Source organism: Belonocnema kinseyi, chromosome 6 (assembly GCF_010883055.1).
Source record: "Belonocnema kinseyi isolate 2016_QV_RU_SX_M_011 chromosome 6, B_treatae_v1, whole genome shotgun sequence".
In the NCBI taxonomy this organism is placed as follows: domain Eukaryota; kingdom Metazoa; phylum Arthropoda; class Insecta; order Hymenoptera; family Cynipidae; genus Belonocnema; species Belonocnema kinseyi.
Genome location: NC_046662.1, coordinates 2,162,581 through 2,185,767, shown reverse-complemented (window position 1 = coordinate 2,185,767; position 23,187 = coordinate 2,162,581). Strand labels below are relative to the sequence as shown.

Below are 23,187 nucleotides of genomic sequence, written 5' to 3'. Positions count from 1 at the left end.
CAATACAATATAGTTAAGTACAAAAATTTTTGAAAATGACGTTTTAGCTCCCTATTTTGAATTTATTTTTTTATTTTTTATTCTTTTATTGATTGACCAGCATTATTTTTTTGATCAGAAACAAATATTTGTAGTTTTATTTTTATAAGTAAAGATAATTTTTCTCGTGTTTCTGTTTTTTTACTCAGCTCTTCGAAATATCGTAATGATAATATCCGAAAACGTCTTTTCCAAGGTAATCATTTAAAATACTATAAAAATCTTAGGTTTATGACAGTGACTTTGATAGGTACTTTCATGACTATGACATTAAAATATATCGACGTAAAAGGTTTTAAAATTATGAAAATTAATGCTTTTCTGTATAACCGTTTCCTAATATCTTCCGCAGTCGTGAGTTTGATAATTTTTTTAATTGGCACGTGTTGCCAAAGTCAATGCAGAAACTTCTAGTTTTTCAATATTTAGATTAGAGAATGAAGAAGATATAACATAAAAAAGAACAATTTTATTATCTTTTGATTGTCTACATTTGAAATTCGTGCTGATAGTCACGTTGCGGTATGGTATAAATAGGCAACATCAGTAACACGAATTCATACGATCCAAAAGAGTAGATAAGACGCTAACTATTTTAATACACAGTAAAAGACATTGAAATTAAACCTGTTGACTGTCGTCTACCTATAATTTACATAGAACGTGAGTTATACATTTTATAAAATTCTTGATGATTTATTGTGTAAAAGTATCTTAAAGTCCCGGGCTTGATCGGTTGAGTAGGTTGGCTATTGATTTGTGTGAAATCTGCCCCAGGCCCCCCATTTTTGTAAAAGGTCCAGCTTTCGAGACTCCTGGAATCCGAAAAAGAAGTTTTCGCGAATTTGCCGGCCTTTCTGTCCGTCTCTGTGTATCTGGATAGTGAAGGAAATAAGGGTGAATGGATGCAGTAAAGGCAGAAAGTGCGGAGATCGATTGTAAAGGAAGAAGGGTGAGTGAAGGCAAAGTTGTGAAGGGTGAAAGTGAGTTGTTTGAAGTGAAAACTTGGAGCATGTGAAGTTTTTGAGGTTAGGAATGAAAAAATAGTTGCTTGGTCAGGGGGGCAAGAGGTAGGTGATAAAGGCGGGAAACGTCACGAAGCATTGGGTAAGGTAGGACGCCGATGACGCGAAGTTCACAAACTGACGCCAGAGGGCAACAGTTACTGGACGATCGCACAGAGCAGAAAACCATAGTGACTGCAACAGCTGACGTTGTGAAAGTATTATAAGTGGGGGGATGGGTGACGTTGATCGCAGTGACAGCAGCGCTGATGAAAGCGCCGAGAAGTCGACCCGGGTCGGGAGGGTAGCGGACTCAGGTACGGGCAAACAACGCGGAAGGCCCTCAATTTTACAGCGCCTTAACAAGCTAGGCAGCGCGGGTTCGAACAGAAGTCTGGACGAATCGCAAAGAAAGGCAAGCACGACTATCAGTTAAGGGGAGGAAAAAAGGAAAAGATTGGCTGGGGAAGATGAGGTAGAAGGGGACCAGGATAACAAGAGAGTTAGAATTAGACGGAAAACGCCAGACAGAGATAGAAGGAATGGGGGGATGTTTGAAAAATTGGAAACTCTCTTTAAAGGGTGTAGAGAGGAAACAAGAAAGAGATTGGATGGCATGAATAGGGATATGAATAGGCAGGGAAACGATGTAAGGGGGGAAGTGAAAAAGGTCAGAGAGAAATAACAAGAATGGGATAATACAGAAAATGAGAAAATAGTTAAAGGGAATGGAAAGAACGTCCGAAATGAGAATAAAAGATTTAAGAAGAGACTCAGCGAGATTGAAAGAAGATTAGAGAGGAAAGAAAGGGCAAAGAGGAAAAATAACATAGTAGTTAAGAGATTAAAAGTGGAGAGTGAAACAGGAGAAGTGTAAATGAAAAATCTTTTGCAAGACATTAGAGTGCAGGTAAGGGTAGAAGGAGTAAAGAGAATAGGAGGGACAAAGGAAGGAAAAGGAGGAATGTTTCTAGTAAAAGTGGGGAGTAAGGAGGAGAAAAAGGCAACGGGAAACAAAGAGAAGAGCAGAGAAGAGGGAAGGGAAGAGAGAAACGTGAAAATAGCTTCCTGAAATGTGTCATGTGTGAAGAACAAAAATAAAGGATTTTGGGAGGAGTTCGAAAGGTGGGATGTGATAATGATGAGTGAAACTTGGGCAGATAAGAAAGACTGAAAAGGAATAAAAAGGCTGCTATCGAAAGGTTATGTGTGGACAATTCAAGAAGTAGTAAGTAATAAGAAGGTGGATGAAGTAAAGGCAGGGAGGCGAGGAAGTTTCTAGACATAATAGGAGGAGCAGGATGGTTTATATGCAATGACAATATAAAAGGAGATGAGGAAGGAGAGATCACATTCATAGGAAAGGGAGCAACAGTAATAGACTACATCTTAGCTAAAGAAAGGATGCGCAATATGATAGGGAGTATGAAGGTAGCGAATAAGATAGAGTTCGAGCACTTCCCAGTCATAGTTACACTAATAACAGGCATCAGTAAGCGCGGCAGAGGGAGAAAGGAAAAAGGGTTCGAAAGAAACACGAAAATGGGAATCTGCGGGGTAGATAAATGAAAGGAGTTTAAACAAAAGATGGAAAAGGAGAAGGTCAGGTATGAAAAAGAGGAGGGAATAGACTCACTAATTGCAAGGTTGAAGGGGTCCAGTAAAAAGGTAAAGGGTGGGCTAGGTACTATTGAAGAAAGAGTAGGGGGATAGAGAGGCTGATAAGAGGAGGAATTTTGGAAGAGTAAAGACAGAATAAAAAAGTGTGTGAGCAAATGGAGAAGAGGGGAAATGGAGAAGGAGGAGTATAACAGGAGGAAAAAAGAACATAAGCAGATGATGGAAATAAAAAGACATAGGGGAAAGGAAGAATATAAAGCAGAAGTTCAAAAAGCGATCAAAGAAGGTAGGATGTGGGATGTGGTAATTTGGGATAGAGGGGAAAGGAAAGGCGTTAACCAAGAAATAAAAATGGAGAAATGGACGGATTATTTTAAGGGTCTATTAGGGGGAGAGCAAAATGAGATCAAAGGGGAAAAATGTAGGATAATCGAAGGAGAAATGTAAAAAGGGAACGAGATAACAAGAGAAGAATTGGATGAGGCAATAAATAGGTTAAAAAGAAACAAGACGACAGGAGAAGATGAGATGAACAACGAAGCGATTAAGTTTGGAGGAGAAGGGATTAATGATGGGATGTGGAAGATCTGCAACAAGGTCTGGAAAGGGAAAGGTTGGCCAGAAGAGTGCAAGACAGCACTTGTGGTACCGCCTGTCAAGAAAGGGGAAGGAAAGAAGGCAAAGGAATACAGAGGGATCACTCTCATGTCAGTCGGTTATAAAATATATGTAGAAATATTAACAAAAAGGTTGGAGAGTCAGATAGAGCAAAAAGTAAGTATCCCACATAATCAGACGGGATTTAGAAAAGGGATGGGAACTATAAGGTGAAAATAGGAAAGAAAAAAGGGCAGGTTTTCTGGACCGGCCGAGATCTAAGGCAAGGGTTCCCGTTGAGTCCGTTACTATTTAGTATCCTACTGGCAGACTTAGAGGAGAAGCTAAAGGAGAAAGGAAAAGGAGGAATGGTTTTAGGTAACAGCAAATTATACACTCTAGCATACGCAGTCGGTGTAGTTCTATTGGCAGATGATGAGAAGGGGATGAACCTTATGATGAGAATCTTCGAAGAGTATGTGGGAACAACAGAGCTGACGGTGAACGTAGATAAAACAAAGCTGATGTGTTTCAGAAATAGAAACAACAAAATAAATAACGTTTGGAAGATGAAAGGACAAAGAGTGGAAATTGTGGAGGAGTTCTGTTACCTAGGTGTTTGATTTAAGGCAGAAGAGGGAAACAAGCTGCAGGTGTGGAAATGAATTGAATGTGCAAGTAAAGTAATGGGCCAAGTATGGGGTATAGGAAACAGAAGGTTCAAGAACGATTGGAGAATGAGGGTCTGGTTGTTTGATGCGTTGGTGTGGGCGCTATTGTATTATGGTGTGGAGATCTGGGGATGGAATGAACATAGGAAAGTAGAGATCATGCACAAGCAATTTTTGAGTTGGGTAATGGGGGTAAGCTGAAGTTGCCCAGGATATATGTTAAAAGAAGAGTTAGGAAGAGAAAATATGGTTACTAGACAAATTAAGAGAGCCTGGAGGTTTGAAGAGAAGCTAGAAAGGAAAGAGGAAAGTAGAATTGCACAAGCTTGTTTCGGTGAAATTCGGAACAATGAAGCGAGAGGTAATGTGGGAAATTCAAAATGGGAATAAGAAGGGAGAAAAATGAGAGGGGTGTGTAATATTCGAGAAGGGGTTATGGAGTGGCAGGACATAGAGTTAGAGCCATTGTTTAAACAAGGAGAAGAGAGATGGACAAAGATTATAGATTCGAGGAACAATAGATGGTATATGATGTTCAAAGGGTTGACGGAACCAGAATATCTGCAAAAAATAAAAAAGGAAGAAAAATGGATTAGGGTTGTACGGTTCAGAATGGGAGAAGGAGTGAGGGCATGCAAATATTGGATGGATGAAGAGGAAAATTTATGCAGGGTATGTAGATACGAAATAGAGTCACGGGCACATGTATTAAAAGATGTACTGGAAAGAAAGAGGGACATTTGAGTGTGGATGAGTGTGTAAGATGGATTTTGGATAGTAGTGGACGGGGAGTGATGTGGATGAAGAAATTGGTAGAAGGGAAAGTAAGGGAGTAGGGCAGAGCCAAACGGGTGATCCTGAAAAGGGACAGTAAAAAGCGAAAATTGTTTTCAATATCGTGGAAACTGCGTTTTTTTAAGGTAAGAGGAAACGGTAGCCCTGGAAGCTCGCTTATTTTAGGAAGTAATGTCACTACTGTTACTATTGTTTATCCTGCGTAATGCGAAAAAGTAGAATATAAGTAGTAGTTAAGTTAGACTAAGGATGGAATTGTAAATACTCCCTTGCTTTCCCTTACTTCTTCCAATTTCTTCATCCACATCAATCCCTGTCCACTACCATCCAAGAACGATCTTACATACTTATCCATACTCAACTGTCCCTCTTTCTCTTATGTACATCTCTCTAATATATGTGCCCATGAATCTATTTCATATCCATATACTCTGCATGAATTTTCCTCTTCATCTATCCAATATGTGCATGCTTTTACTCCTTCTGCCATTCTAAACCGTACAACCCTACTCCATTTTTGTTCCTTTTTTATTTTTTGCAGATATTCTGGTTCTGTCAACACTTTGACCATTATATACCATCTATTGTAGCTCGAATCTATAATCTTTGTCCATCCCTTTTCTTCTTGTTTAACCAATAGCTATAACTCTATGTCCTGCCACTCCATAACCCCTTCTCGAATATTACACACCCTACTTATTTTTCCCCTTTCTTTCTCCTATTTTGAATTTCCTATATTACCTCTCGCTCCATTGTTAAGAATTTCGCCGAAACATGTTTATGCAATTCTACTTCCCTCTCCACTTTTTAGATTCTCTTCAAACCTCCAGGCTTTCTTAATTTTTCTAGTAACCATATTTTCTCTTCCTAACTCTTCTTTCAACATATATCTTGGGCAACTTCAGCTAACCCCCATTACCCACCTCAAAAATCGCTAATGCATGATGTCTACTTTCCTATGTACCTTTCATCCGCAGATCTCCACACCATAACACAACAGCGCCCACACCAAGGCATCAAACAACCAGACCCTCATTCTTCAATCGTTCTTGAACCTTCCCTTTCCTATACCTCATACTTGGCCCATTACTTAACTCGCACAATCAATTCTTTTCCTCACCTGCAGCTCGTTTCCCCTTTCTGCCTCAAACCAAAAACCTAGGTAACAGAACTCCCTTACGATTTCCACTTTTTGTCCGTTCATCTTCCGAACGTAATTTATTTTGCTGTTTCTAATTCTGAAACACATCACCTTTGTTTTATCTACGATCACCGTCAGCTCTTTTGTTCCCACATACTCTTTGAAGATTCTCATCATAAGGTTTATCCTCTTCTCATCATTTGCTAATAGAACTACGTCGTCTGCGTATGCTATAGAGTATAGTTTTCTGTTAGCCAAAACCATTTCTCCTTTCCCTTTCTCCTTTAGATTCTCCTCTAAGCCTGCCAGTAGGATACTAAATAGTAATGCACTCAACAGACACCCTTGCCTTAGACCTCGGCCTGTCCAGAAAACCTGCCCTTTTATTCTTTCCTATTTTCACCCTAATCCTGGTTTCAGTAAACATTTCCTTTATCCTCTCCATTAGCATTTCCTGTACACCCCTTTCTTTCATTGCCTGCCATAGCACATTTCTGTTAATTGAGTCAAACGCTGCTTTGAAATCGACGAACAAAGCGACTAGCTTCCCTTTCTTTCTTTCCAAATTTCTTTTAACTAAATAGTTAAGTATGTAGATGTTGTATATAGTTCCCATCCCTTTTCTAAATCCCGTCTTATTATGTGTGCTACTTTCTTTTTGTTCTACCTGACTCTCCAACCTTTTTCTTAAGATTTCTGCATATATTTTATAACAGGCTGACATGAGAGTGATCCCTCTGTATTGCTCTGCCTTTTTTCCTTCCCCTTTCTTGACAAGACGTACTCTTCGTGCACTTTAACGACTAACCTTCCCATTTCCAGACCTTGTTGCAGATCTTCCACATCCCATCCCTAATCCCTTTTCCAAACTTCATCGCTTTGTTCTCCATCCCATTTTCTCCTGTCGCCTTGTTTCTTTTTAACCTATTTATTGCCTCATCCACTTCTTCCTTTGTTATCTTGGTCCCTTCCTCCATTTTTCCTTGGATTATCCTACAATTTTCCCCTTTGATCTTATTTTGCTTTCCCATAAAGAGACCCTTAAAATAATCCGACCATTCCTCCTTTTATATTTCTTCGTTAACGCCTTTCTTTTTCCCTTTCCTTTCCCCTTTGTCTTTTCATTCGCAGCTTCTTCTTCTCCAGCTTCTTCTTTTTTGCTCCTGTTATACTCTTCCTTCTCCATTTCCCCTCTTCTCCATTTGCTCACACACTTTTTTATTCTATCTTTACTGTCCCAAAATTCCTCCTCCCACCAGCCTCTTTTTCCCCCTACTCTTTCTTCAATAGTACCCAGCTTATCCTTTACCTTTTAAATGGACTCCTTCAACCTTTCAATTAACAAGTCTATTCCCTCCTATTTTGCTACCTAACCTTCTCCTTTTCCATCTTTTGTTCAAACTCTTTTAATTTATCTACCCCCCAGACTCCCATTTTCGTGTTTCTTTCGCATAGTTTTTCCTTTCTACCTCTGCCGCGCTTACTGACGCCTCTTTTATTGTAACTATGACTGGAAAGTGCTCGGACCCTATCTCATTCGCTACCCTCATACTTCGTATCATATTGCGCATCCTTTCTTCAGCCAAGATGTAGTCTATTACTGTTGCTTCCTTTGCTATGAATGTGATCTCCCCTTCATCATCTCCTTTTACATTGTCATTGCATCTAAACCGTCCTGCTTCTCCTATTATGTCTAGTTACTTCCTCTCCTCCCTGCCGTCTCTCTATGTTTAGAGTTCCTTATAAATGCCTCCTTTTCTTCATCCCATAAGCCTCCCCCTTGTTCGCCAAGCCATGCATTCAAGTCCTTTCCTATTAAAACCAATTCTTCCATCTTTTCCTCCATCCACCTCCTCATTACTCTCCAGTCTTTCTCTTCCTCTCTACTTATGTATAAACACACCACCGCTATTTCTAGTTTCCCAATTACAATTTTTTTGTAATTGTTCTATCCTTTTCCTCCATGTCCCCATCTTTTATCCCTTTTACTGCTAATTCTCTTTTCACTCCTGACATCATGCCGCCCATCCATCTCCCTTTAACGTGTTCTTTTCTTGCTTCTTGCATTGTCCACACATAACCTTTTGGTAACACCTTTTTTTATTCCCTTTCAGTCTTTCTCATCTGCCCAAGTTTCATTCTTTTTATTCTTTGTCCCAGCACCATCCCTCTCCATTTATACATAACCTGTCTCTTCCTATTCACACGATATGGCTCCTTTGCCTCTGTACCTAAGCCCTCTGCTCTATTTGCCATCTCCTTTTCCTCTCCATCCATGTCAGATCTTCTTCAATTCTTTCCCTTCTTCCTCTCAATAATTTTTTTCCCTCCATAATTTTCTTTTTCTCCTCCTTACTTCCCACTTTGACTAGAAACATTCCTTCTTTTTCTTCCTTTGTTGCTCCTATTCTCTTGACTCCTTCTACCCTTACCTGCACTCTAATGTCTCGCAAAAGATTTCTTATTTCTGCTTCTCCTGTTTCACTCTCCACTTTTAATCCCTTAACTACTATGTTATTTTTCCTCTTTGCCCTCTCTTCCACCTCTAATCTTCTTTCTATCTCGCTGAGTCTTTTCTTCAATATTTTATTCCCACTTCGGACGTTCTTTCCATTCCCTTTAACTATTTTCTCATTTTCTGTATTTTCCCCCATATGCTCGTTTCTAATTTCTAGACAGGATACCCGTTCTTCCAACTGTTTTATTTCTCCAGATCTCTGTTCATCATTTTCTCTAATTAAATCAGTAGAATTTCAACAACTTAGATTGGCAAAATACCGGTACTGATCATCTATTCATCGGCTTTTTAAATTAAAAATTTTAAGGTTAAAATCTAGACGGCTAGCGCCGACATTCTAGCCTAATAACCAATTATTCGTTCAAATTCAAAAAATCGTTTGTAAGAAATATAAAATATAAAACAACTCTTGTGCTAAAGAATAGTTAAGTACAAAAATATTTGAAAATGATGTTTTAGCTCCTGAATTTATTTTTTATTCTCTTATGGATTGACCAGCATTATTTTTTTGATCAGAAACAAATATATGTAGTTTTATTTTTATCGGTAAACATAATTTTTTTCATGTTTCTGTTTTTTTACTCAGCTCTTCGAAATATCATAATAATAATATCCGCAAACATCTTTTCCAAGGTAATCCTTTAAATAGCTATAAAAATCTTAGTTTTATGACAGTTACTTTGATAGGTATTTTCATGACTATGACATAAAAATATATCGACATACAAGGTTTTATAACCATAAAAAATTAATGCTTGTCTGTTCAACCGTTTCCTAATATCTACCGCAGTCGTGAGTTTGATAATTTTTTTAATTAGCACGTGTCGCCAAAGTAAATACAGAAACCTCTATTTTTTATTATTTACATTAGAGAATGAAGAAGATATAACATAAAAAATAACAATATTATTATCTTTTGATTGTCTACATTTGAAAGTCTTGCTGATAGCCACATTGCGGTATTGTATAAATAGGCAACATCAGTAACACCAATTCATACGATCCAGAAGAGCAGATAAGACGCCAACTATTTTAATACACAGTAAAAGACACTGAAGTTAAATTTGTTGACTGTCGTCCACCTCTAATTTACAAAGAACGTAAGTTATACAATTTATAAAATTCTGGATGATTTATTGTGTAAAAGTATCTTAAAGTCCCGGGCTTGATCGGTTGAGTAGGTTGGCTATTGATTTGTGAAAAATCTGACCCCCCCGCCCCCCATTTCTATAAAACATCCATCTTTCGAGACTCGTGAAATCCGAAAAAGAAGTTTTCGCGATTTTGCCGGCCTGTCTGTCCGTCTGTGTGTATCTGGATGTTTAGTCTGTTAGCTTGATAACTTTAGAAAGAATTGATAGATTGGGTTGGCCTTTGATATTTTATTTTGCTGAACTACAATGATAATTCTGTGAACGGTTATTTGTACTTATTTGTAGACTTCACACAATTATTCACGAGATTTGCTGATTATGAAGCCTTCTGGGCTTCTGTTTCCTCTTACCATTTCCGTTAACAGAGATTCACGTTTTATTTACATTAATGTCCTTCTATAGAAATGCATGATTGCCTTTCCGTACTATATGATATTTTTTTTCTCATTTCTTCCAGTCTCATCATCCAGCATGCCCTCGTCGACTTCCATCCAAGATCCACCTCATCCTATTATCCACAATCTCACGACCCGTTTCCTTCCCTGTACATCTCTCTAAAACACGCCTTCATGATTCCATCTCATAATAACAGACTCTACATCTCCTTACCTCTTCCCCCAACCAGTACCTGCACTCAGTTATTCCTATTCCCGTCCTAAAACATATAACCTGGCTCGATGTACTATCCTTTTTTACCTTTTTTAAATATTCTGGTTCTCATTCAGCCTCTACTACTTTATAGCATCTATTATACTTAGTTTTCAAGATTTTCTTCAGTCTTTCATTCCCTTCTTTAGCTATAAGTTCATTCTCTAACTCTTGCTATACTCTGACCTCTGTTCTTATATCGCATTCTCTTCTCCTATGTTGTCTCTCTTCCTCTCACATTTATCCTTTGGTATTACCCCTATTCTCTTTGCTTACTACTACCCGCAAAACAAGCTTGTGCTATCCTGCTTCCTTCCCGCCCTTTTAGCTTTCCCTCAAAGTTTCATGCTCTCTTCATTTTTCTAATAACCATTTTACCTCTACCTAATTCCTCCCCTATATATATATCCTGGACAACTTCAGCTCGCTTCCATTAATATCTCAAGAATCTCTCCTGCATACTTTCCACCCTCTTGTGCTTCTTTGATCCCCAGGTAGCCACTCCGTAATTTATGACTGATCACATTAACGTATCAAATATCTACAGTCTCATCTTCCGGTCATCTTTAAACCTTCTCTTTCCTATAGCCTACACCTACTACATTACTTCAGTTGCACATTCTATCCTTCTCCTTACCTGTAGTTCAGCCCCGCTTTTCGACTCAAACCAGGAGCCTAGGTAACTAATTTCCACGACCTGTTCCACTTTCTCTCCGCATATCTTCCATTCATATTCTACTTTGGTCCTTCTCTTTCTAAAACACATTATCCTTGTCTCATTTAGATTGATCATTAAGTCTTTAATTCGCACATACTCCTTAAACCCTGTCATTACAAGAGTCATCCCTTTCTCGTCATCCACCAGATCTGCCAACAAGAGATTAAGTAGTAGTGGACTCATTGGGCACCCCTGCCTGAGCCCCGTTCCACTTTAAAACACCTCTCCCTTTTGTTTCACAATCCTATTCCTTATCTTAGTCTCTTCGCATATCTTCTTCATTCTTTCGAATACTCATTCATTCACTCCCTTCTCTTTCATAAACTGCCATAACATATTTCTGTTTCTCGAGTTAAATGCCGCTTTAAAATCTATCAATAGGGCCACTGCTTTTCCTTTGTTCCCCCCTAAGTTCCTATTCACTGAATCATTCAGTATGTAGATTTTGTCTATTGTTCCCTTCCCTTTTCTGAAGTCCGTCTGCTTGTGTGTAATGATCCCTTCCTCTTCCACTTCCCTTCCTTTTCTCTTTGATACCCCCATACTACTTTACCTTCTTGCCCTGTCCTTTTTTAATGATCGGTACCACCCACTCTGTTCTCCTTATGCCCTCCAAATACTGTTGAATACCTCCCCCATATTCTTTCTCAACCCTTTCCCTCGAAACCTCAAAGGCTTGTTCTTAATATCGTTCTCAATATCTCGATTTCCTCATTGATGCCCTTCCTTCCCTCTTGTACCCTATTGATCTCCTTCCATTCCCTCCTTTTCCCAATCGCTTTTTCCACATCTTCCATATATCTACTTTCATCTAACTGCCTTTTATCACTTAACAAACCTTTATGTTTTCTCTTTTTCCTATTATAACCCAGTTTCCCTATTTCTCTGATCATCTTCTTTTTCACCTTTTTTTTCATTTTATCTTTACTCTCCTTACATTCTGCATCCGACCATCCCCTCTTCATTCTCTCCTCCTCTTTTCCTATCCCTACCCCTTTCTTCATTATCGCTGTCAGTTCATTTATCTTTTCAAGGCGAATGTCCACGTGTTCCCCTTCCAATCCTCTAATCTTCTCATTCGCCATTCTTCCTTCGAATTCTCTCAATTTGTCCTTTCCCCATCTGCCCGTTTTTACTTTCTTTTTTCATTTCTTTCCTTTATTTTGCTACGTTGCTGCTATCCATAATATTTCAATGTCCCTATCAGCGGAAAATGTTTCGAGCCTATTTCATTACCCACTTTGAAATTATCCATTCATTTTCATATTCTTTTTTCTGCTAGAACGTAATCTATCACAGTCTGCCCTTTACCTATAAACGTCACTTCCCCTTCTTTATATCTTTTTATATTTCCATTGCAGATAAACCACCCTTCCTCTCCTAATATATTGCAATTTCTTACAAAAGTTTTGCTCTCTTCATCACATACCCCCCCCCCTCTAACTCTTCTGTCCACGCCTTTAAGTCTCCTTCCACCAAGACCAGCTCTACATTCCTTTCTTTTATCAATTCCCTTAATACTCTCTAACCTTGCTCTTCCCTTCTCTTAATATACACACAAACTATGGTCTCTCCTCCTACCTTTATACCTCTAACACTTCCTTCCCTTCTTATGTTCTTTCATTTCAAACCCTTTCAATCCTTTTCATCTACCTACGTTTCACTCAGCGTTATTACGTCCCACTTTCCATAGCCTCAAAGAATCCCTTGTGCTTGTCTTTTAACCCTGATACATTCCAGAAAGCCACACGTACTCCTCTCTTTTTGTCCTCCCCCCTCCTCCTTTCTGTTCTCAGTTTTTCTTCTATGGCGTCTCTCCGACTTTCATGACATTTGTTTACCCTTCTTTCATGTATTCTCGCCTGAGCCCCAAAATCGTTCATCAGCTTCTCTACGTTTTTGTTTCACGAGTCACTCTCCTCTTTTATTCCTTTAATCACTATATATCGCTTTCTTTTCTCTCTCTCTTCTCCTTCTGGTCTTAATTATATTCCATTCAGTCATCTGCGAATTTTCTTCTATTCCTTCTGCAGTTTTTTAACATCCCACTTGACTACATCTCCTACTCTCACCTTTTCTTTTTCCTCACCCCCGCATTCTAGTTTCCTGACCTTATCCTCAAGCAAACTCATTTCAGTTCTCGCTTTTTTCTCACTCCCTATCTGTTTACTTTCTATGCTATCGAGTTTCATAAATACCTCCTCTTTCTCGGTTTCTATAGAGCATCCTATTCCTCCCATTTCTTTCTCATTTTTGTACACCCACCCTAACTTCTGCCTTATGTGTCCTCGCTCTGTCAAACTCTTTTCAGGTTTCCTCTCTGAGGCCTCTGATAAGTTTCTCGAGGCTTTATATTCTTTTGCGCTTTCTAATGTTCCCTTTCCTCATCTAACTGCTCTCTTACCCTTTTATTATCCTCCGACTGCTCCACTTCGCTACTCGTGGTCGGTGGTTGTCGCTACTTTTCGAAAAACCCCTTCGCGTTCGTACTATGTAAACTGTGCGCTCTCTGTAGCCTTCGCACGTTCGTCAGTCTGCTTCATTTGATTGCTACTCTCCCTTCCCCCCTCTTAACGAGCCTCTTAAATACCTCTGCCTCATCACTAATTTCGTTGCTGTCAATGCTACCTTCTAAGATCTTGCTCGCCTCAATCGCTTGCGTAGTTTCACTGGTTAATCCCGACCCACTCTTTGTATCCTTTTCCTGCTGTCCTCTCTCTGTTCTTTCTGGACTTCGTATCACCGGCATGTCTGCCAGGTATTCTTTCCTAAGTCACATTTTCTTTTCCTTTGCTTGTAAACCTCAATGCAAATCGTTCAATCTAACTCTAAACTACCACTCTGAAATTCGGTCAAAATCTCTCTCTCTCTCTCTCTCACCATAACTCACCTATCGTAAACAACTGTTTCTTCTCCTTCATCCAACACCCACACTCCCCTGTCACTTACCCTGCGTGAATATACTTCTTTCCACAACGGTCCTAATCTAAAAATCCTTCTCTTCCACTTTTAACAATTATAAAACACTCACCGCCTTTCTAACTATTTCTTTACTGTCACTTATTCCTTAGCCCTTCAACATTCTACTCACTGCCCTATCTTCTCTCAAAGTCCCTCATTCCCTTTACTACAGCCAAAAAGTTAGCACCACAAAAAGCACCCACAATTGCGACGGGTACCGAAAACGGAAGCCCACTTTTTGTGTATAAATTATCATAAAAACTAGTTTGATGCAAGTGGGTTTGTATGTACATAGCAAAATTTGATTTTAATTAATTAATTTTAAATAGACAATTATTCAGTAGTTGAAAATAATTAACTATTACTTTAAAACATTTTCTTGTAATTTAAATTCATTAAAAATAATTTTAATGTCAACATTCCTTATATATTATTGTTTCCACGTATTGCAAATACATTCCCATGAATGTAAATCACTCATTATATGCATAAATAGTCGATGAATTGAAGGAAAAATTAGTGCTTTTTACATATTGAAGAAAGTAAGTTTTTTATTTTAATCAATTTAAGAATAGCAATTTACAAAAAATAAACAAAAATATAAAGAAATTTTAAATTACAAAGGCAAATACAAACAACTTAAGTTTTTTATTTGAAATGGTGATTTTTGGATCTTAAAAAGGATAGGGGGAATTTCAGTTTGACCGGTTCCTTTTTGCAGCTTCATGATTTTTTTCTAAATTGTAAGAATTATTTTGTTTAAAAATTTACGAACAAAAAGTATTTTATATTCAACCATGAAATAGAAATTATGTCGATTAAAAAAGTTTTTCGGTCTGAAACAGATGATACAGTTATTATAAATAATCATAACTTTCTTACTCTCTAATAAAGTGTATTGGTAATCGATTTGCCTCGAACTACGATTTATTTATGTGAATGAAAAGAGTTTTACTATAAATTCGGATTTTTAAAATATTATAAAGTCCTAATAAAAATGGTAAGGAATGTTCAGTGAACACCATCCCACGTACCATTACTCTTTCGGGGTCCACATATTGAACGTCAAAGAGAGACATTCTTAAAAAAATTTTCATAAATGTAATGAACACAAGGAGAAAAATTGATCAGGAAACTTTATCGAACAAAAGTAATCATTCGTGCACGTGGTGAAATTATTCAAAACTATTCTGTCACATACATTCAGAAAAAATTGGATGAAGTTTCATGCTTGTTAAGTAATGTTTGCAAATGTTATATCAAGAAAACTTCAAATTATACAATGTCTATTATTCCCTTAAAATCGGTTACCGAATGAGAAATTTCAGTTATTCTTTTTGGGTGAAAAATATATTATTTACTTAAATGTTTGATGAAGTTTTAAATGGATTTTAGAGAAAAATAAATTTTGATTATGTTGTATTTTCAAATTACTTGCAGCCGTCATTGTCGTTCAGTATTTACTAATAAATATTAGTTTGTAAAATTGTAAAATAAAATGAGATTTCGTTAAAGTAGGAAATTAAAAAGTTAATTACCATGAATCGAAGTTGACGCCCCTGGTATCAGCAATCACTTTTGTTTAGAAATATAAATTCAGCTACGAGAAAAACTCTTTTATAAAGAATTTGTTTATGGAAATTGTTTATAATAATTAAGTTAAATATTATTGTAATTAATTATGTTCTATAAATGCATGTTCAATAATTTCGGCTGATAGTGAGCTTCTACCTGTATTTTTTCTTGAGATGAAAATTCACAAAGCTAAAATGGTCAATTTTGTCACTATATTTGCTTATATATTGTTGCTCTGTGAAAAAATTTTAAAGAAGCAAATCACAATTATTTTAAAAATTAATTGATGAGCATATATTAAGCTTTACAAAAGTTAAAAAAAAAGTTTCTCTCTCCAATTCTGAACAAACAATCACGTTTTTCTCTAGGTTTTCACTCTTTGTTCAAATTATTAATTCTTCTAGAGATAAAATACACAAGCATATGGAGTTTTAAAAAATAGGAAATACGGGCTATTTAGAATCTTATCCTGAATTTCTTTATAAGAAGCTAAAATAACTTTAAAAATATTATGTTTTGTTAAATGTATAATTTTCGAAATACATTCCTAGTCGTGTTTTTTATTGAAGGCATTTTCAGAGTAAACAAATATTTTCAGCTTAATTTATTATTTCTATCCCATGAGTGAGTTAAAACATTGCGAAAGAGAATGAACTAATGTATATCTTCTAATTTTAGAACTGTTTTTCAATAAAAAATTTATTATAAATATTTAATTTAAAATGCCCGTCGTAATTATTCTTTAATGAGTTTTAGTAGATTGCAATTTGGCTGACTTATGTAAGAATGATTTTATTGGTGTGGACAGAATTTGGAATTTTATCAATAAAAATTCTTTAGTAAAGAAATTGACTCGAGACAATTTAGAATAGTGATTGTATTAACTAAAAAATATTTCTAAATAGAAAGTAAGAAACTATAATTCTTTTCAGAATGGCTAGTTGGATCACCGTGACTCTTTGCTTTATTTTGATGACTATGATCATCACTACAGAGGCAGCGACATACGTAAACTTCCCAGTAAAATCACCCTGCAGTCCAAGATGTGACAAGCAGCACACATGCAAACAGCAAAATGACCAATGTAATCCCGTGAAAAAGCCATGTAAACCAACTTATAAATGCGTTAAAAAATCAACAGGAAAAGATTATTAATTTCTTTTTCAATTATTACAAACTATGTAACCAAAAATAAAGTATTCTATCTGATTAATTTTGTTGAATTTTTATTTCAAACAAAACAGTTTTTTCTTGACATGTTTAGAGGACAGTTAATTACTATCTTTATTTTACATTTCGTAAACTTCTCTACGAAATGTTGGGATGTGCTTATATTCTACAGATATAAGAATATTTTGTCCAGTGCTTGTACAGACAGATAATTTTCAATTTAGTTTAATTTAAAATGCGACATACGCATGTGAACGATGGTTTCAGCGATATGAAAGTGGTGACTTCGATATAAAAGATAAGGAGCGTTCAGGTCAGCACAAAAAGTTTGAAGATGAATATTTGCAAGCTTTATTGGATGAAGAGTCAAGGCAAACGTTAAAGCAAATGGCAAATGCATACATTGTTGCCCAATCCACCATTTTCGAACATCTACACGTATTAGGAAAGGTTCAAAAAGTAGGGAAATGGGTTCCATATTAATTGAAAGACAGGGAAATTGAAGGCGAAAAAACATTTGTGAAATTCTGCTAGCGAGACAGAAAAGAAAAGGTTTCTTTGCATCAAGTTGTGACAGGTGATGAAAAGTGGATCTATTTAGACAACCCATACTCAAGAAACTCATGTGTAGATCCAGACCAGCCTTCGGAATCACAACCAGTACGCAATATACATGGAAAAAAGGCTTTGCTGTTTATTTGGTGACACAATAGAGGAGCTGTGCATTGCAAACTGCTGAAACCTGGTGAAACGATTACTGGAGAACGGTACCAACAACAATTAATTAAACTAAACAAAGCGTTGAAGTAAAAACAAGAAGAATACGCGCAAAGACACAAGAAAGTAATTTTTCAACATGACAATGCACGCCCTCATGTTGCGAAACCATGCCATAACTATTTGGAAAACATCAAATGGAACATCCTACCCCACCCACCGTATTCACCGGACTTGGTTTCATCGGACTACCACTTATTCCGATCGATATGGCACGGACTTTCAAAGACAAACGTTCAGTCTTACGAAGAAATTACAATTTGGCTCGATGAATGGTTTACCTTCAAAAAGTGAACAGCTTTTTTGGAAAGGAATTCATGCATTGCCAGAAAGATGGAAAAAAGTTGTAGAAAACGATGACTAATATTTTTAGTGATAAGGTAATTCTTATTGTTAAAAAAACAAACAACCAAATTCTGCGAAAACATCGAAATTATTAACCGAAACACCTATTAATTTACCACTTCTGATTATACCAGACTCTTTATTGGATATCTCAATCTTAATTTCTCGTTTATCAGTTTTCAAACTCTTGACTCAATACATTCATCTAACTCTTAAATACTTGAAGTTTGATTTTGCTTTATAACATATTCATTATCATGAGGTTTTTTTCTTACATCTATAGTGGGGTCTATCTTATCCCTTAGCTCTCACTGATCTAGTGATGCTGCAGGTACCTCTTGTTTGTCAGCTTTCTCATAGATCGGTTTTTCCGACAATGTCTTGGAATTTTTTGTGCTATGTTTTACCCAACAATTTGTCTAGGGATTACCTGTAAAAATTGTTGTGTGAATGTCGGTAACTCGATATTCAGTTTGAATCATTGTCCTTGCCATTATCTCCATAAACATCTCTATTGCAACGGGCTGTGCCAGATTATAATTCCTCTCTGTCATACTCGTTTGCCTTGTGTTCGGCATGTTCCAAGTCTGGTATTTTTGGTTCTAATTGTAAAACTGAACGTTAAAATTAAAGCAATCAAAGAAGCACAAATTCACTTTTTAGTTTCTCACCATAATGAGAAGGTATTGCTTTGTCTAAAAACTGACTACAGTGGATTTCTTTAAATCTTCACGTTCTGAAACCCCTTGAAACCGAAAAAAATCGGTTTTACAATGCTGTATGTATGTCGTTGCCATCTGTCGTCCAGATAATTTTTCAAAGAATAATCTGTTTGGATTGTGCTTTGGCACACGTATTAAGTAGATAATAAGCGTTTTTGACCAAAATGGTTTATTGAGGAGCGCTGAAGAAAATCTCAAATCTTTTGATAATGTCTACTTTTCGACTTCAGCATATCTTGATTGAGGGCAAATCAAGTCGAAATCAAGTTTGAAGCCTTTTTACTCGGGTAGCTATAGGGATATGTAATGAGACCGCATTTTAACATTTTTGTGGTATATGCGTGTATGTGCAGTTCCTTACAAATACACTTCCCTCTCATATTTTGTTAGAAATACAATACATTTTTCATTTATTCTTGAGTAATACTTGTTAGAATATCAATTTTATGCATATTTTTTTAATTTCTTTGTGCAAATTACTTTCAGAATATTTTTTGTCAACAATAAGTAAAGAAACAATAAGAATTAGCTGGCTTTACATTGTTTATTAATTATTTACAAATAATGTTATTGAATAAATTAGTTTGACAACGTTGTAGCATTTCATGTGTTGAAAATACCAAAAATTAATAAACAAACAATCGTAATTTTCACACCTCTTATTAAGTCGCAAATTTAATAGTTTTTAAACTTGCTTCGACCTAATCTTCATAAGTTTCTGATAAAATGTAATCTGCAATAAAAGCCGTTAACTTAATAAAAAATGTATGCGTGATAAAAATTATTTTTATTGTTGCCAATGAGCTAACATTTTCAGTGAGTTTGATGTTTTTTAAAATTTCTTTAAACGAAAACTTCGAATGTTTATAATAAAATTTAATGTACAATAAAATTATTTAAGTACTTTAAATTCTTAAAATTTACTCTTTAAATTCTTAAAATTTAAAAAAAAAATGGCTTACTATTGCAGAATCGACTGAGGTATTGAAAAATCTCTAGATTCCCATGCAGATCTTATTATTATAAACAATGACAGTTTGAATTGTCATCAACACCTCTTAAATAGAATGGTAGAGAATCCTTTAAAGAATAAAATGAGGCCTTGATCATTATGCTTAAATAAATATTGTAAATTTTCCCTAAAAAGAAAAGGAAAACTGGATCTTTAAATAAATACTGTTAAATAAACAATTTTGACCTGAATTATTTTTTTTTTGTTTAAACTTTTGTGAACGATTTTTCAAAAATAAGTTAGTTCTTGGTTTCTCCAATTTTCAGACTTTTTGTTATTTTAGTTTCAAGTTATGTAACCAAAATTGTCAGAGAAAGCATAAAGGGTGACTTTAATTATAAGAATAGGTGCTGTATTACTTTCATATTGCCGAAAAAATTTAAGAAACAACTTTTGCCGAGTTTCTGGATTTTTTAGTCTTTTTTTTAATTTTTGTGATGCGTTATGTAACATAAATTCTGAGAAGAATCGTATAGCACGACTTTTTTGTTAAAATAGATGTTATGTTATTTTGATATTGCAAAAAATGTTTCAAGGAACACATTTTTTTGTAGGATTCTCGATTTTTTGATTGTTTTGTGAATTTTTTTAAAAGTTATGCAACAAAAATTTAGCAAACAATCTAAAGGAGAATTTTTTTTAGGAAAGGCGTTATCTTATGTCAGGTTCGCTTATACATTTTTAAGATAGTTAGTTTTCTGAATTTCGTGAATGTTCAGCTTTTTCTTAGTCTTGTTAACAAGTTTTATTTAAAAAATTCTTGAAGAAAATGCAAAGTGTGACTTTTGCTGTAAAAAATGTGTTTTGCTTTTTATTTCTTGGCAACAAATTTTCAAAAAAGAAACTTAACTAGGTTTCACCCGTGTTGAATTTTTTGTTAGTATTGTTACAAGGTATGTAACAGAAATTCAAAAAAGAATCGAATGGGGTGTCTTCTATAGATAGAAATGGTCTTGTATTATTTTTGATCTTTTCAACAAATTTGGAAAATTGGAATTTTGGTGGACTTCTCGAATTCTCAGTTCTTTTGTTACTTTTGTTACAGGTAATGTTAAATAAACTCTGAAAGGAATGAAAAAGGATGACTATTTTATTAGAAACTGTGCCATCCTATTTAAATCATGGTAATCAATTTTCGACAAGAAAAATTTGCTGGGTTACGTGAAAATTCCAATTTTCAATAATATTGTTGTGAATAACTTTTCTTTGGAGTTTTATTCATACAAAAATAATTAATAAATATTCGAGAGACTAATTCTTAAAATTATGTCCTTATTCTTTGTAAATATATTTTTCTAAAATAAAACAGTAGTTTCAAATATACATTAAATTTTCTATCAGGTTCATATTGAATATAGAATTTTGATTGTTTTGGTTAATAATTATGATTATATTTATAATTTGTTCATAAATAAAAACTCAAAGAAAAGCTGAAAATGACAAACTCGCAAATTTTTAGCATTACTCTTATAAAAGATAGTTATGAACAAAGAATGAAAATCTTAAAGAATTATCTTTATTGTTTTGCATTTATTATTAGCTCAAATCGTATTTCTCTAGCATGAATTTAGAGGAAGATGAAAAAATTAAATAATTCGTTCAAACAATTACGTTTGTTAAATTTCATCAAACTTAGCTATAAGTGAAACATGGACGAAAAGTTTAATATTTGATATAAAATTGCAACTGTATAATATTATTTTAGCAGAATATTGTTTTAGATAATAATAAATGTTTTCAGTCATTACTTTTATTCAATTTTATGGATAATTTAACTGTAATTTTTTAAATAAAACTCAGGTTATAAAAACCATAAATGACTAGAAGGTATCATACCTATACCAAAGGCGTCACATAACTCAAAATTTAATGTTTTTTATGTTTCAATAGGTTTTCTCTTCAACTAATTATCATACATTTTTTTATTTTTTACAAACCTGTTCTCAGGTAAGCAACTCGTGTTTTGTGAAAATTTCAGTTAATGAGAGTACTCATATATAGAAAGCCCGTTGCATGGTTTTGTATATGGCGATTTTACGGAAATTGACTCTGTTGTTAAATTTTTACATAATATTTTTAAAGCATCAAAGTATAATAAAATGCATTTTTACTTTTGAAAATAAATGCCTAAAGTTTAAAACAAATTCTAACATAACTTTTATTGCAAAATGGGAGTTACAAAAATACAATTCAATATTTTTCATCATTATTTCAAAAATTCGAAATATTATTACTCATTGCCCTTGCAGAAAAAGAAAATAATTGAAAATATAAAAAAATAAATAACTACTTTTCATAAACAATTTTTAAGAAATTTAAATATGTTTAGATGAAAATTTCACAAAGCACTCAACAATCGGTTACCAGCCTGCTTTAACTAATCCTCTTGAAGTATTTAATATTTTTAAGCATTGTTTCAAATGACTTACTAGTACATAAACTTTTAATGTTTTCCTACTTTCACGCTGTCCAATCTCCCATTCAATACTGACCCTAAATTGTTCGAACTTTATTAAAGTAAAATAAAAATGATTTTTTACTCAGATTATTTAAACTCATTGCTCATCTTAATGACTGGATGCACACTCAATTGGCAAAAATATTTAAATTATTAGAATCGCATATTTTCTATCGCTATTTAGGAGGATAATTATTTTTTTCGTGAGAAACTGTTTATTTTTAATAAACTGTTATTGTTGATATAAACTTATTTCCTGATTAATATTACGTTAAACCTTGGACTGAATATTTGTATTTTTTAGTATAATTGAATTAATTATGATAATGAAAGACTTTTTTTTTAATCTTTGCTTCATAAAGAGAAAAAAAAATATTTTGATTGAAATCAACAAGTTTGACTTCTAAAAAACAGAACCAATTTATATTGAACTCTTCAAAAATCATTTTAAATATTTAATGAGATTCACTAATATATTAGTATGAGATTATACAGAACCTGCTTTGATGCTACAAGTCCTGCCGTAGTAGTTTCAACTTTAAAAGAGGGTCGCCAAATTTTACCTTCCGAAATTTTTCGATAAAAAGAAAATGATCATTCATAGCATTTCCAAACCTGAGAATGAATGTGCATCGATTTCGAATGTTTGCACTTTGTTTGCATTTATAATTATATGGTGCTCATTATGACGTATCGAGAAAAAAAGTGTTTTGTGGGAAGTTCTGACAGCAATGAAAACTTTCTTTTGGGAGTAAAAAACATTCCCCTAAAGTTTTTAAAAAATTTAAATTATCAATAAAAGTAGCTCAAGGCAAGCAATATTTTTACACTAATAACTTATATTTTATAAGAATAAAATTAATTTTTGATAGATAAATTATTATGAAAGCGGAATTGAAGCAAGTGGGTTTTTATCTACATATCAATAATTGATTTTTATTAAATAGTTATTCATTAATAATACTTATATTAATCACTTTAAAATATTTTCTTGTAATTCAAAGTAAATGAGAATTATTTTAATGTCAACATTCCTTTATATTACTGTTGCAACATATTTCAAGTACATTCCCATTAATGTATCAGCTGTTGGCTGATATTTCAGACTCACTGATGCAGTAACTGTCTGTCAGTGTTACACGTTTTCCTGTAATCGCAGGGCAGCAACAGAGAATATTAGTGGAAGTCTAATTATCCTTTCTGTACAGACGACAGAGGGGACCAACCTACTGGAAATGCCTACAACTGGCTCAGGCTCGGTA

General features: G+C 34.7%; 1 long non-coding RNA gene across 3 annotated transcripts; it reads left to right on the top strand.

Annotated features, from left to right (window-relative positions):
* The first annotated feature begins 524 nt into the window (after nucleotides 1-524).
* Nucleotides 525-16,654, top strand: LOC117174871. Of its 3 annotated transcripts, XR_004467387.1 has the most exons (4): nucleotides 525-702; nucleotides 784-991; nucleotides 9,360-9,485; nucleotides 16,374-16,654. It is a non-coding gene; the product is annotated as an uncharacterized LOC117174871 (long non-coding RNA). The 3 variants fall into 3 exon arrangements; XR_004467388.1 differs by lacking the exon at nucleotides 9,360-9,485 and having other exon boundaries at nucleotides 554-702; XR_004467386.1 differs by lacking the exons at nucleotides 784-991; nucleotides 9,360-9,485 and having other exon boundaries at nucleotides 547-702.
* The last annotated feature ends 6,533 nt before the right edge of the window (nucleotides 16,655-23,187 follow it).